Here is a 14,537-nt window from a genome sequence, read left to right as displayed (position 1 = left end):
TGACAAGAAAATATGTAGGTGTATCAGGAATTGGTTTCCAAGGACTTAGATAAATTGTTTGCACAACAAAAACCATACAAGGATAACATCACGATAAGTGAAAGGGAGGCACTGGAACAAATTTCCAAATGGCAAGATGTCGTAATAATGCCCTCTGATAAAGGGTGGCAATGAAGTATTATGGCCAAAACATATGTACATTGAGGAATTAAACAAACAACTAAATGATAGTAGCTGCTACAAATTACTAATCTTCAATCCAATGCAAAACTTTCTTAAACAGTATAACAACTTAATTACCACAACCTATAACAATGGAGTCATAAGCAAAAATCAATTTGAATTTCTGAAAGTTGAGAAACCGAAAACTTCAACATTATATCTTTTCGCCAAAATGCACAAAAATGAGACAGAATCTCCTGGTATGCCCATTGTATCGGGTGTGGGTAACCTATCAGAGAAACCAAAAAACAAATACGTATGGGCGCTAATCTAAAGAGAGGGTATCTAGCACTTAGCAGTCACGGCCTGTAATATTACCATCTATTAGACAGCAGCCTTAATATAAATGGGAAAAATTTCTGGATTCCCATAGACTATAGAATATAAGGACAAAGAGTATATAGGCGCTAGTCAAAAAAAGGTATAACAATTTATTACAAAATATAAACAAGAAAAATCAATAAAAAAGGAAAAGTGATCTCATGTAAATGGTTTAAAAAACATATATTAAAAACAATAAAATTAAGCACATATATAGGGTGACATTTAAATACTGGATACGTGGTACTGCATAATATATCTAGTAGATCAGAAATATGCTAAAAAATACAGATGAACATGTCAATATACAGTTTGAGTTCAATATTGCAAAATGCTTGAAGAAGTAAATTGGATCAAACTTAAACACAATATCTTTGTAAAGAGATTCCCACCACTGATCTTCTTGGTGGTATGAAGAAAGAAAAAAATATATATTTATATACTGATGAATGCGTATAGAAATTTCAACTACACCAGGGACTCGTAGTGTTATTGTAGAAAAAAGAAAGTCATAATAAGGTATCCAGCTACAGATGATATATACCACGTAATGAATAATTTGTTTAGAAATTTTTTTATTTTTCCTCCTGGTATAGAGTTTAGACTTTGCTTTGATTATTTGTAATGTCCAGAAAAAAATAGATGAACAATTGAGTACGAATGCAGATGTTAATAATGTGAGCATTTATCACAATGAGAGTTGTAATTCCAAATCACACAGAAAGAAAATTATACCCCATAGATTCTGGGGATATCGGTTTGGTGGGGGGTATTTAATTATCCTCAAAAATGGAAAAAAGGAGGAACATGCATGCAAAAAAGGTTATATAACCTGTGTTCTTTTAGTTATTTAGTTTGAAGGCTTACGTAATCCAGGGAGCTCCACTGTGTCAACGTTCCGGCTTATGTGCTGACTTCCGGCTCATTTGCTGCTCATATCTGGCTGCTTCGGGACCACATGGATTGTGGTGTTTACAGGTGTAATGGGAAAAACACCTCACTCCACAGACGGCAATTGCTGGCTATAAATCAGCCTCCTCATGTGTTCTGCCTCCTGAGCCACGGCCTTGAGTTTTGGATTGTACAGTAGTGCTAATATAAAATATGCAATGTCTCTCCTTCTCCCAACTTGTATTGCTCTCCACCCCGATAAATGTTAACGTGTCTCTCCGCCTCTTTTAATCGTTCAGCGGCTTCCTCAGAAAATTGTGCTCTGAGGAAGCCGCTGAACACTTCATTACTATTTGGTGCACCGGAGCAAGTTGTACATCAGTTAAAGAGTGCCGGCAGACTGTGTTACATATATAAATTAGGGATGTGCGCCGGACCATTTTTGCCGGATTTGGATTTGGTTCTAATTCGTCGTCCGGCTTTGGATTTGGATTTGCCAAACTGCGGTGACTGGCTTTGGATTTGGATTTGGATTTGGATTTTTTTACAAAAATTGACAAAAAAAGCTAAAATCACATAAATTGGTCTTTTTTTTCTTCCTAGAGTATTATTACCCTCAATAACATTAATTTCCAGTCAATTTAGACCATATAACAGCTCATAATATTGTTTTCAACATTATTGGCCAAAGGTTGCAGTGAGCTGACTGGTTCCTAAGCGATAGAGCAGCGGCACAACGACACAGACACCACAGTATAAAGCACATCTATGACACATTGCCACACAGCAGTGGTAGAAATGAAAAGTAGTACACCCACCCAGTGGGGTACGGCCAGCAGAGTCACAGTACTTGTTTACATAGTGGGCTACGGCCCAAGGAGTCACAGTGCACAATCTTATTCACATTACACCGCACGTAGGGCCTGATTCACATTACACCATAAAGTAGTGTCTCTTATTTATGTTACGACACACAGTAGTGCCCCTTTTGCACAATGCCCACAGTAGTGACCCTTTTACACAATGCCCACAGTAGTGCCCCTTTTACACAATGCCCACAGTAGCGGTGTTCTTTACACAATGCCCCCAGCAGTGGTGCCCCCTATGCAGTCCCCTTAGTAGTAGGGTCCCCTATGCAGTGCCCCCAGTAGAATGCCCCCCATTAGCAGGCCCCCCCAGTAGTATGCCCCCCATTAGCATGCCACCCAGCAGTATGCCCCCCTTTAGCAGGCCCCCCCAGTAGTATGCCCCCCATTAGTATGGCCCCCCAGTAGTATGGCCCCCCCAGTAGTATGGCCCCCCCAGTAGTATGCCCCCCCCAGCAGTAGGCTGCCCAAAGTAGCAGGCCCCCCTCAGTAGTAGGCTGCCCCAGTAGTAGCCCCCTGTAGTATTGCCCCCCCTATAGTATGGCCCCCCCAGTAGTAGTAAGCCCCCCCAGTAGTATCCCCCCCCAGTAGTAGTAAGCCCCCCCCAGTAGTATGGCCCCCCCAGTAGCAGGCCCCTCAGTAGTATGGCCCCCCAGTAGCAGACCCCCCCAGTAGCAAACCCCCCCAGTAGTATAGCCCCCCCAGTAGCAGGCCCCTCAGTAGTATGGACGCCCAGCGCCCAGTAGCAGACCCCCCCAGTAGCAGACCCCCCCAGTAGTATAGCCCCCCCACAGTAGCAGGCCCCTCAATAGTATGGACCCCCAGTAGCAGACCCCCCCAGTAGTATAGCCCCCCCAGTAGCAGACCCCCCCAGTAGTATAGCCCCCCCAGTAGCGCCCCCGGATCTTTGACAAGTAAAAAAATAAAAATAATAAAACTTACCTGATTCCCCGCTCCCGCGCCGTCCGCTCTGCTGTCACACGCTGCAGAGGGAGCCGGAAGACGGAGCTCATGTGTGAGCTCCAGCCGGCTCCCTCCGTACAGCAGCCAATGAGATCTGTGTGACTCTCATTGGCTGCTGTGACAAACACACAGCTGCCGCTGGCGGCTGTGTGTCTGTGTCTGTGTAGGGCAGAGCGCACTGCGCTCTGCCCTACACGCGAGGAGACCTGATGTCGGATTCTCTAGTGAGAATCCGACATCAGGAGGCCGCCATTCGGCCCCGAACGGGGATCCGAGTCAGGCGGTGAACACCCGAACAGGGTTCGAGGGGAAACTCGGATCCCCATTGTTCGGAGCGGTTCGGATTCCACAGAATCCGAACCGCTCATCTCTAATATAAATATATATATATATATATATATATATATACAGTCAGGTCCATAAATATTGGGACATTGACAGAATTTTCATATTTTGTCCTCTATTCACCACCACAATGATTTTGAAATGAAACAAATAAGATGTGATTTAACTGCAGACTTTCAGATTTAATTTGAGGGTAATTACATCCAAATCAGGTTAACGGTGTAGGAATTGCAACAGTTTCTATATGTGCCTCCCACTTTTTAAGGGGCCAAAAGTAATGGGACAAACTAAATCTAACTTTCACTTTTTAATACTTTGTTGCAAATCCTTTGCAGGCAATTACAGCCTGAAGTCTGGAACTCATAGACATCACCAGACGCTGGGTTTCATCCCTGGTGATGCTCTGCCAGGCCTCTACTGCAAATGTCTTCAGTTCCTGCTTGTTCTTGGGGTATTTTCCCTTTAGTTTTGTCTTCATCAAGTGAAATGCATGCTCAATCGGATTCAGGTCAGGGGATTGACTTGGTCATTGCATAACATTCCACTTTTTAGCCTTAAAAAACTCTTTGGTTGCTTTTGCAGTATGCTTCGGGTCATTGTCCATCTGCACTGTGAAGCGCTGTCCAATGAGTTCTGAAGCATTTGACTGAATATGAGCATATAATATTGCCCGAAACACTTCAGAATTCATTCTGCTGCTTTTGTCAGCAGTCACATCAATAAATACAAGGGAACCAGTTCCATTGGCAGCCATACATGCCCACGCTATGACACTACCACCACCATGCTTCACTGTTGAGGTGGTATGTTTTGGATCATGAGCAGTTCCTTTCCTTCTCTTCTCTTCCCATCACTCTGGTACAAGTTGATCTTTGTCTCATCTGTCCATAGGATGTTGTTCCAGAACTGTAATGGCTTTTTTAGATGTTGTTTGGCAAACTCTAATCTGTCTCCTGTTTTTGAGGCTCACCAATGGTTTACATCTTGTGGTGAACCCTCTATAATCACTCTTGTGAAGTCTTCTCTTGACTGTTGACTTTGACACATATACATCTACCTCCTGGAGAGTGTTCTTGATTTGACCAACTGTTGTGAAGGGGTTTTTCTTCACCAGGGAAATAATTATTTTGTCATCCATCACAGTTGTTTTCCGTGGTCTTCCGGGTCTTTTGGTGTTGCTGAGCTCTCCGGTGCATTCTTTCTTTTTAAGAATGTTCCAAACAGTTGATTTGGCCACATCTAAAGTTTTTGCTATCTCTCTGATGGGTTTGTTTTGATTTTTCAGCCTAATGATGGCTTGCTTCACTGATAGTGACAGCTCTTTGGATCTCATATTGAGAGTTGACAGCAACTGATTCCAAATGCAAATGTCACACCTAGTATCAACTCCAGACCTTTTACCTGCTTAATTGATAATGAAATAACGAGGGAATAGCCCACACCTGTCCATGAAATAGCTTTTGAGTTGATAGTCCCATTACTTTTGGCCCCTTAAAAAGTGGGAGGCATATATTGAAACTGTTGTAATTCCTACACCGTTCACCCGATTTGGATGTAATTACCCTCAAATTAAATCTGAAAGTCTGCAGTTAAAGCACATCTTTTTTTCTTCATTTCAAAACCATTGTGGTGGTGAATAGAGGCCAAAATCTGAAAATTCTGTCAATGTCCCAATATTTATGGACCTGACTGTATATATATATATATATATATATATATATATATATATATATATAGTATGGATACACATGTCACCACCACTGGGTTTCAGTATAATAAGGGCACCATAACTATAGAATTATTTTTTTCATGACTATCTGATCATTAATACTCACATAATTCTGGTGTATCATAATCAGATTTACTTTTTAGGATTTTTGCCTTGGTATATCTTTTATGAGGATTTTCTGTAGATATTATTCTTATAATTTCTGAATTTAGATCCTATTATCACATTCATTTATATATGTTTAACCAAATTCTTCTATCACAGGGATTTTATTCCCCTTCTTTATGAGACCTTGAGTTTACTATATATAATAATGTTAAACTTAATTATTAATGGGCAAACTATAGTTACCTCTGAAACCAATACAACAACATATTGATATGTGTTACTATAATTTGATTGGAAGAGATGAACACACCTTTTTTAGTTATTGAATGAAACACGTAGTATTCCATGAGAAATAAGAGGAAGCACTTGAATGGCTACAATAGTCACATGACACAGAGCTTTCAATGAGTATGAGAGGGGGCCCCGGATTGGCTACCAATATCACGTGACCGGGAAAACATGATCTCATTGGTCCCTCAATCCTAATATATTCTGGGAATGTAGAGGCAATTGGCTTGCCTTGAAAAAGCCTTAGAAGTGAAACGCACGTCGGCAATCCCACACTGTGTGCATTAAAACAAAGAGATTCTTGTGATGTTGTAATTTTAACTTAAACTTAACTGCCTGTGTGTCACTGAGACACAGTCTACAGTTACAGACAGTGGCAACATTGTTGCTAAATCTTTATCTTTAACGTTCTGACTACAATTATAAAAGCTATCCACCGAGACTGCAGAGAGAGATCTTCTCAATGCTAAAATAGCAATAATATCTAAAAACTTACTGCAGATCAGGATAGTTATGTGGATTAGTCTGGAATTTATGAGCTCCCCTCACACAGCCCTAATTAAATATAGAGGGATAATATCCTTGGAGGCTATACACTGCAGTGAGAGATTCCACGATACTAATTAACAACAGTGAACATGATAAGTCAGAAGCCTTCCACCAAGTAGTGGCAGGAAGAAAGTGCAGAAAGAGACACAAAGCTATTAGTACCATTAAGGAAATGGGTATGTATCCTCAATAATAATGGATACTATCTGATCAGTGTAAATTACACACACACACCATACCACAAAAAGTGTGTGGGTCAAGTATACATTACACTGTCACCTGTAAATGAAAATAATAAGTGCATGTGTACAAATGAAAAGGGAGTAACACTCTTGAATACACTATGTTATAATACTCTGTTTCCTGGTTAAAAGACGCCAAATATGCACACTGGTAATATTTAATTTAATCCAATGTGAATGAATCATTTTCGAATAACAGAACTGATATGAAGCGCACTGTGTGCTATGTGAATACAAACTTAAACCTTTTTTTAAAGGTTAAGCAATAAGTAATTTATTTTGTAAGTGAAATAATTACTCATTTGGGTTTCTTCAAATGGTTATCATCCAACATGATTCCTTTTACAAAATAAATAAATCTGCTCACAGGCAGGGAACAGTACAGACAGTAAACTGGATGGTAATATATAATGAGATATATATATATATATATATATATATATATACGTGATTTCAGAAAAGTTCTGATCGATGCAGCAGCTAAAACTAAATCTGTAAGGAGATGTGCACTACTCAAATACAAGGATCAACCCAGCAAAGAAGAAAATGGCATTATCCAATTTATCACTACCTTCAACACGCAAGAAAATAAAATTCAGAACGTTTTTAACAAACATTGGAAAAAGTTTATTAATGGACCCAGTTCTGAAAGAAATCCTCTCCAAAAAAGCTCCAATTGTCTTTAGGAAGGCAAAGAACCTTAAAGACATATTGGCTCCCAGTATGTTAAGAATCCCAATACCTCAAAACAAACGCCTTCCAATAATGCCCGGGCTGCTATAAATGCGGCAAATGTAATATTTGCAAATATATACACAGACAAAGAAGATCTTTTTACAACTCTACAAACAGCAAGGAATATAAGATCAAAAATCATCTGAATTGCAACTCTACATCAGTTATATACCTGCTGGAATGCACCTCTGGAACCAAATACATGGGCAAAACTAAACAACCAATAAAACTCCGGATACAAGAGCACATATTAAACATAAAAAACAAAGTAGAAGGATATTCGGTATCTCAACATTTCACTCAGTACCATAAGTCCAATCCGGAAGACTTGACATTCAAATCAATTGAACACGTACAACTGGGAGAAAGGGGCGGAGATCTGGCAACAAGCTATCCAAAAGAGAATTGTATTGGATCTTTGAACTGGACACAATGACCCCGCGAGGATTCAACAACAGCTATGAGAAAAGACTGAAAATTACAAGAAGTATCTGTTTGCTGGGAAATATTAGAAGAAGAAACATCAGTATTCGGGAATGGACTATATCAAAGATGGATAGCTTCACAAGCCACATACTCCTCCCCTGGATCTAAAAATAAAAAAATAAAAATAACTTTTTCTAAAAATAACTTTTTCAAAACAACTATTAAGATCAGTTAATAATTATATCCTTTTATTAGCTTACTGGGCCCGCTCTTAATTATCATTGCAGACATATATCATTTTCCCAATCTATTAGATTGAGTTATATTTATGTTAATAGGGGAACCTATGTTGTTATCTATATGGATATGAATATTAATATTACTTTCCATTTAGGAGCAACCACTTATGAAAACTATACAGATACCTGCTTTCCTTTATAATTCAAGATGTCCATTGATTATTGTGGCTTCTGCAGATCTGGGTATACCAAGATGGCCACAAGGGAGATATACATACAACACACTGAGAGCATCAAGATGGCCACCAAATGACAATCTGTAGAAGGCTGATGCTATCCCCTGAAATATGAACAAAATGGCCACCTCTAACTATAAGAAATAGGAGTACCAAGATAGCCACCACCGATTCCTATTGAGAACACCAAGATGGAGACTGTAGCTTTATTGTGAGTACTAATGATGGCCGCAGCCACTTGAAATATGAGCACCAAGATGGCCACTACCATCTCCTAATGGAGATGAGACAGTCGATACCGGTCACCTGACCAGGATCTCAGGGTGGAAGTAACTAACTAGACTCCCCAAACAGCGCCCGAAGGGCGGAAGTAATGTACAGGAAGTGGTAAGACGGGCAGGTACCACGTGACACCCGGGAGACATCACATGATGATCTTTACAGATCAAAAACATTAAACATATGAACAGAATCTCTTTTAAATAAGAGCGATTCTACTATTCAGCATTCTAAATACCAGATGGATATTAAATAATTTTATTTTATATAACAAAACGAACATGTGATTAACGAAACCCGAAGTGAGCTCACTTCCAATCGAAAAACATTGCTCAGTTTGTCTCAGCAAGTGGGTATTTATACAAGGTACCCCACAGGAGCCATACATCCCTTGAAGAAGTCCAGCAGCCGGATGAAACGCGTTGGTGACTCCGGATTTCACCTTCCATGAATTTACCTTTTAAAACATTCAGATAAGCCATTCCCTTTTTATTCCTCCATATTTTTTTTATTCCTCTTTTTTATGCTAACTGTTTTTTAACATCTGTCGGTGGCATATTTATTGTATGCATTATATCTTGTTGCCCTGTATGTTTAGGGTATTTTTGTAATGAAATTTATGTATTTTTTATGAACTCAATATTTATTTGAATATTTTACCATAACTGTACTTGTTGCACATGCACGTTATACACTTTACATTATCTAAATTCTGAAATCACGTATATATATATATATATATATATAATTATATATTACCATCCAGTTTACTGCCTGTACTTTTACCAAGTTTGTATTCACATAGCACAGTGCGCTTCATATCAGTTCTGCTATTCACACATTTTTTCTTTTAACAAATCACCATTGTTAATAATCTACTGATAAGCTGACACCAATGGGGAGTGCTTTGTTTTAATGTTTTAATAAATTAATTACCTGAATTACGGGTTAATTTTAAACTGTGAAGAAATCTCGTTTCTCTCTGGCGCTATAATCTCTCATACATATGAATTAATAATTAATTAAGCCTCAGGTACTTAGTAAGATATGAATACCATGTGATCATACCAGTAATAATAGTGTCTCCAAAGCACAATATTAATATTTGAAATTTATTCAATGACGAATCAATAAATAAACACACACAGCTGGGACATTCTTTATTTTAATTGATTTTAATACACATTTTACAATTTATGTTTTCTTCATTATTTATAATTTTTCACCATTATTTTGCTGGCTATTGTCCCATCTAGGGATTTTTAATGTATACTTAATAAACGTTACGTTTTTTTCATATTAAAGCTATGCATCTAATTAAGGCCTTAATCTTATAGCAAAGGAGACAATACACAGGTGTTAGTTTTGGGGGTGTGGATTATCTATTTTCAAATTTCCACATGAGCAATAAAATATGGGGCATTCTAGTCATTAATAAGCTGCAATCTAATGAATATTGGTTCAACCATTTACTATCTGTAGGTGACCGGTGTGTGAGGTATTGAACTGCGTTTTTCCTTTTCCTTTAATATTGTGCTTATGTGCTTTGCTGAAGTACATTTTTGTATACACAAGGATAGAAACTCTGCAGCTGACTTTGGCTTTAGGTGGCTGTAGATGAACTCCATAAATTGTCAGCAAGGCATAGTTAATCTTCTCATATCCTGACAGATTACATTGCACAAACTTGAAGCAAGACAGGTTGCCATTATTTTTAATGTAATACATGCTTGGATGTTTCCCTCTATAATAGTGATGTGCAGTGATGAATTTCCCATTAGGCATTTGAAGCCTAAGGGCAGCACTGGTTCCGGGGAGTGGGACTTGGATGCTTGTTTTACTATTGTCAGTCTAAAATTTACCAACTACATAATATTTCCGCTCTACCGTACTCCAGGCTGATTCAGCAAGGATCGCTGATGCAATCGGGGCAGCAAGCATGTACACAGTTCAGTTGAAAATTATGCAAATCACTGCGATCGCAATGCTGCCGCAGCACAACATAATGACACCCACTTCCCTTTACTCACATCCGTAATACCTTGCAAGTCTGCGAAAATGTTGAAACGCACTGGCACGCCGTCACCACCCCCAAACAGTACTTCCTGTCAATCACTCTGCGATGGGTCTGCGTAGTCATTGCGAGTACAGTCCCGATCACAGTGGCCGGTTCACGCATGTGCACTGCGATGCATACTCATACGCAGAAGGCAACCGGGTGAGTGTGTTTATGCACTTGCGATCCTTGCTGAATCAGGCCCTCCATATTCAGTGGAGTGTGGACGCATAGGACATGTGCATACAGTCCCTGTAAGCTGTCCTCCTTAATAAATATATATACTAATTAAAAATAATTAAAAATAAATTGAAACGTAATATCTCACTTGTTTTATTATTATTATTATAAAATTAAACTGACAAATGCCAAATGAGGGCTTGTAACCAAACAATGCATTAAGTTACCCTGTATGTTTGTTTGTTAGCAGCCTCCTGGTTAGACACTTTTGAAGCTGTGAATTTATATCCTTCAGAAGCACCAAGTCTCCTTGAAGAACATGGCCTCGAGAGTTCCGGTGGGCACCAATATTGGGGAGGAACTATGCCCCATTAACAGCTTTTTGCAGAATGCACACCCTAAAAGATGACCACACCATCAAGTTACATAATGCTCTGCTCCTGAATTTTCCATTTAATTTATGATTGCAGTCACCTGTGTTAAAACACCCTTCTCGCAAATGATTTGTCCCATATAGATGTCTACAATTGTAAATGAAGTGGGAAGTCCAGGAGCAGAGCATTTTTTACTTGGTGGAAGGGATCATGTTGGAGGGTATGGAAAGTATGCTCTATTCCATTAAGGGCATGATTGCACCTCTCCAGCAAACCCATGCCCTACCCTTTGTACCATGGAAGCCAACTGTTTCAAATTATTGGCGGTTGCTCACCTTATATCCACCATACAACTCAAAAATACTATGCACAGCCATAAATGTGGGCGTGCTCTAGTGGTGCTCGAACACCCAAAGTACCCAAAGAGATGTCTCCTATGCTTTGTATCCACCCCCCTTTTCTGCATCCCTGTTGAAGGGATTTGCTAGTAATTAAACAGTCTCCTGAGACATTACTTTCTGTCTGCAATTGAGTTATGCAATATCGACCAGCAGCGGCTCCTACCTGCTTCTCCCCAGGGGGTCTGCTCGCTGCTCTCTGTTGGTCTGTGCAACCAGCTTATGCGGGTACATTGGACACTAGCACAGGCATTGAATTCAGCTGCTGTGTGCGACTTGGACGCTAATCTTGGTAAATAAGGCAAAAGACAGAGTATCGGTATGAGTGAGCCACTCCATACATCATGCCAAGCAAAGCTGTGCTTAATCGGTGACTTTATTCCGTTTCCTTTGTGACAAAAATACTAATCCTAAATGCCTGGGAAGCAACTTTGGATGCACCGACGGTGTAAATAAGACGCTAAATTCAGTAATAAGTAAGTATCAATACACATGGCACAGCGTCTAAGTCGCACCCTGCAGTTCTCACTATACCGTGCAAAAAGGAAACACCTGTAGCTTATTTTCCTACTCTCCCGGAAGATGTGAGAGGCTCCAAATTTTTCAGGTAGTCCCCCGCACCCTCAGAAGAGAAGGCGGTTCTCCTGGATCCTGCCCACTTCTTATTGTGGGCAGGATGGGGAGATTATACAAGGAATTTGCCGGACGTAGAGAGGGGGCGGTGATAAAATGAGGTGAAGAGCTCGGCCCTGGGTCCAGCTGCATCTTCTCTCCGGCCTTCTCCCAGAGAGGAGATCATTAAAGTTGGCAAGTATGACCTGTAACTGGGCTTTTAAGTTATATAAGATAATACATAATTTTTCCATGTTTACGAATATAAATATTTTCACATAATTACCACAACCTACAAAATATAGCTAAATTTGCTACCGGTTTAGGGACACATATATGTAAGCATCATATTAGTTGTACTGTACCTTACTAGAGGCCCAGACTGAATTATCTATGTTGTAAAGTACGTATTATACTTTTCCTATGTTATTTTTGGATCGGAGCAGATGCTAATGAAAAACGCTGAATATAAAGTTGTCATTCCTCTCCTGCCAGACATTATATTTACGTATGGTTTCTTTGAAAAATTAACCCTGGAATGTGCAAATGGACTTTAGAAAGTATACAGAATCTTAAAAATAGTACAGTTCCTCCTGACAGATACTGTAGATAATAACTACTGTAAGGAAGAAAAGACTTTCATTTTGATTTTAATTTATCTGACCATTCTAAGAGAGTGTGAAGCTTCAAGTGCGGCCTGAAGATCTCAGTTTAGCACAAGATGTAGCCATGTTATTGAAAAATCCAGATTCTCATTTTGAAAAACTAATTTTGGTGGAACTGCTCAGCTCACATTACAAAAGTGTCAGCAGATTTTCTACAGTCTTCAATATCTGACAAAGTTTCTAGAGGAGATGAGTTTATAGTATGGAGCTAAGTTTTTGCTTTTAACACATGTCAAGTCTTATTCTCAAACATTACTATCGGATGTGTGTTCCCCAAATACATTGTAATGTTTCAATGAAAAGTGTGTGTTGCTAAAACTGGCTTTTGCTGACAGGGTCCTGCCAGATTTTTATAATTAGTCTAAAACTAAAACAAAAGACATTTTCAAAATGGATCAGGCTTATACAGTATATATATACTTTTAGAAGCTGCACCCTCACCCCATGAATTTTAATATATATCCTATGTATGTTTTACTTTGTATTCTGTTCTTATATCACATTGTAGTTTTCTTCCATGGCAGATCTTTGGAATTTCTGTTTAGTTACATATTTTAAAATATAAGACCGTATTCAATTTGAGGCGAAAAGCCATTTTCACGTGTTTTTGGCGGAAACTTTTCGCCGATGACGTCATTTTCGTCTGTTTTGAGTTTACTCTGTATTCAATTTGGAAGACTTTTCGCCTAGGTGGAAAGTCAATGCAATGTAATAGGCGGAAAAGTTTCGCCTATGAATAGCAGGCGAAAAAAAGTGCAGAATTGGGGTTTTGGGGTGCAACATTGCGGGAACCCCCTGTGCAGCCTTCAGACAGTCCCCCAAAGGTAATCTGTGTCAACACTTAAAAAAAAAAAAAGACTTAAGAGCACCAAAAAAATATAATTTGAATTTGGGGGCAAAAAAAAAAAAAAGTTGGTGGACAAAGTTAAAAACTAGCAAAATTTACTCTGGGGGGGGGGGGTCCCCAAGTATGCCCCAGGTGTTTTTTTTCATTGCAGGGGTTTGCGGCAGGTGGATTTTTCACATTTTTTTAACTTAATTTTAGCAACTTTTAAATATGCTGGCCCCATTTTCAAGTACCCCAAATTTGCTGGGTTAAGTTATTTTCTGCAAAAAAAATGCCTGAATACTATTCTGCACCACTTATCCAAAAACGCTATTTAGCAGCTATTGAGCGCGTTTAAAAACACAAAATACCTTCAGCAAGTCAAATCTGGGGTACCATAGGGAACCCCCATGTCAGAGCATCTTTTGGGGGGTGTCGGGCTGATTTCCCCAAATCTGACAGTACTTTCTGCTTGTTTAAGTTTAGCCGGGTCCCGTTTTCGCCTACTTTCAAATTTATTACGGCAATACACGGCCACGCGCGCGATACTTTTCCGTCTGCAAAACAGGCGATGTAGGCGAAAAGTCCAGAAGGCAAAAAAGTATCGCGGCTCAGCTCAAATTTAATATGGGCCATAGTCCTATTTCTATAAGGCACTAGAGCGTTGGTTAGTCTAGTCCCATGTTTCAGATACTGTCAACAACATATTATATGCATATACTTTTCAGACGTATTTTAAGGAGTGGAGGAAGGTAGAATTGTGCTGACAGGGAATATCAATACTGAATGTCTGTTACTGAACTGATATATTTAGTGTGCAAGAGCCAGTTATTAATAATCTGCCAGGAAAATGATGACTTTCTGGGAGAATTACAAGAGTCAGGTCTAATGTGGGGTCAGTGAGAAAACTGCACAACTGCAGACCATGCCCCCTAAACGTCAACAGCCCGGGGGTGGGATGCATGACCTATCGCATTCGGGATGCGA

Source organism: Taudactylus pleione, unplaced genomic scaffold, assembly GCF_031769625.1.
Source record: "Taudactylus pleione unplaced genomic scaffold, aTauple2 ptg000064l, whole genome shotgun sequence".
In the NCBI taxonomy this organism is placed as follows: domain Eukaryota; kingdom Metazoa; phylum Chordata; class Amphibia; order Anura; family Myobatrachidae; genus Taudactylus; species Taudactylus pleione.
The sequence above is the reverse complement of the archived record's forward strand: the minus strand, read 5'-3'. Positions refer to the sequence as shown.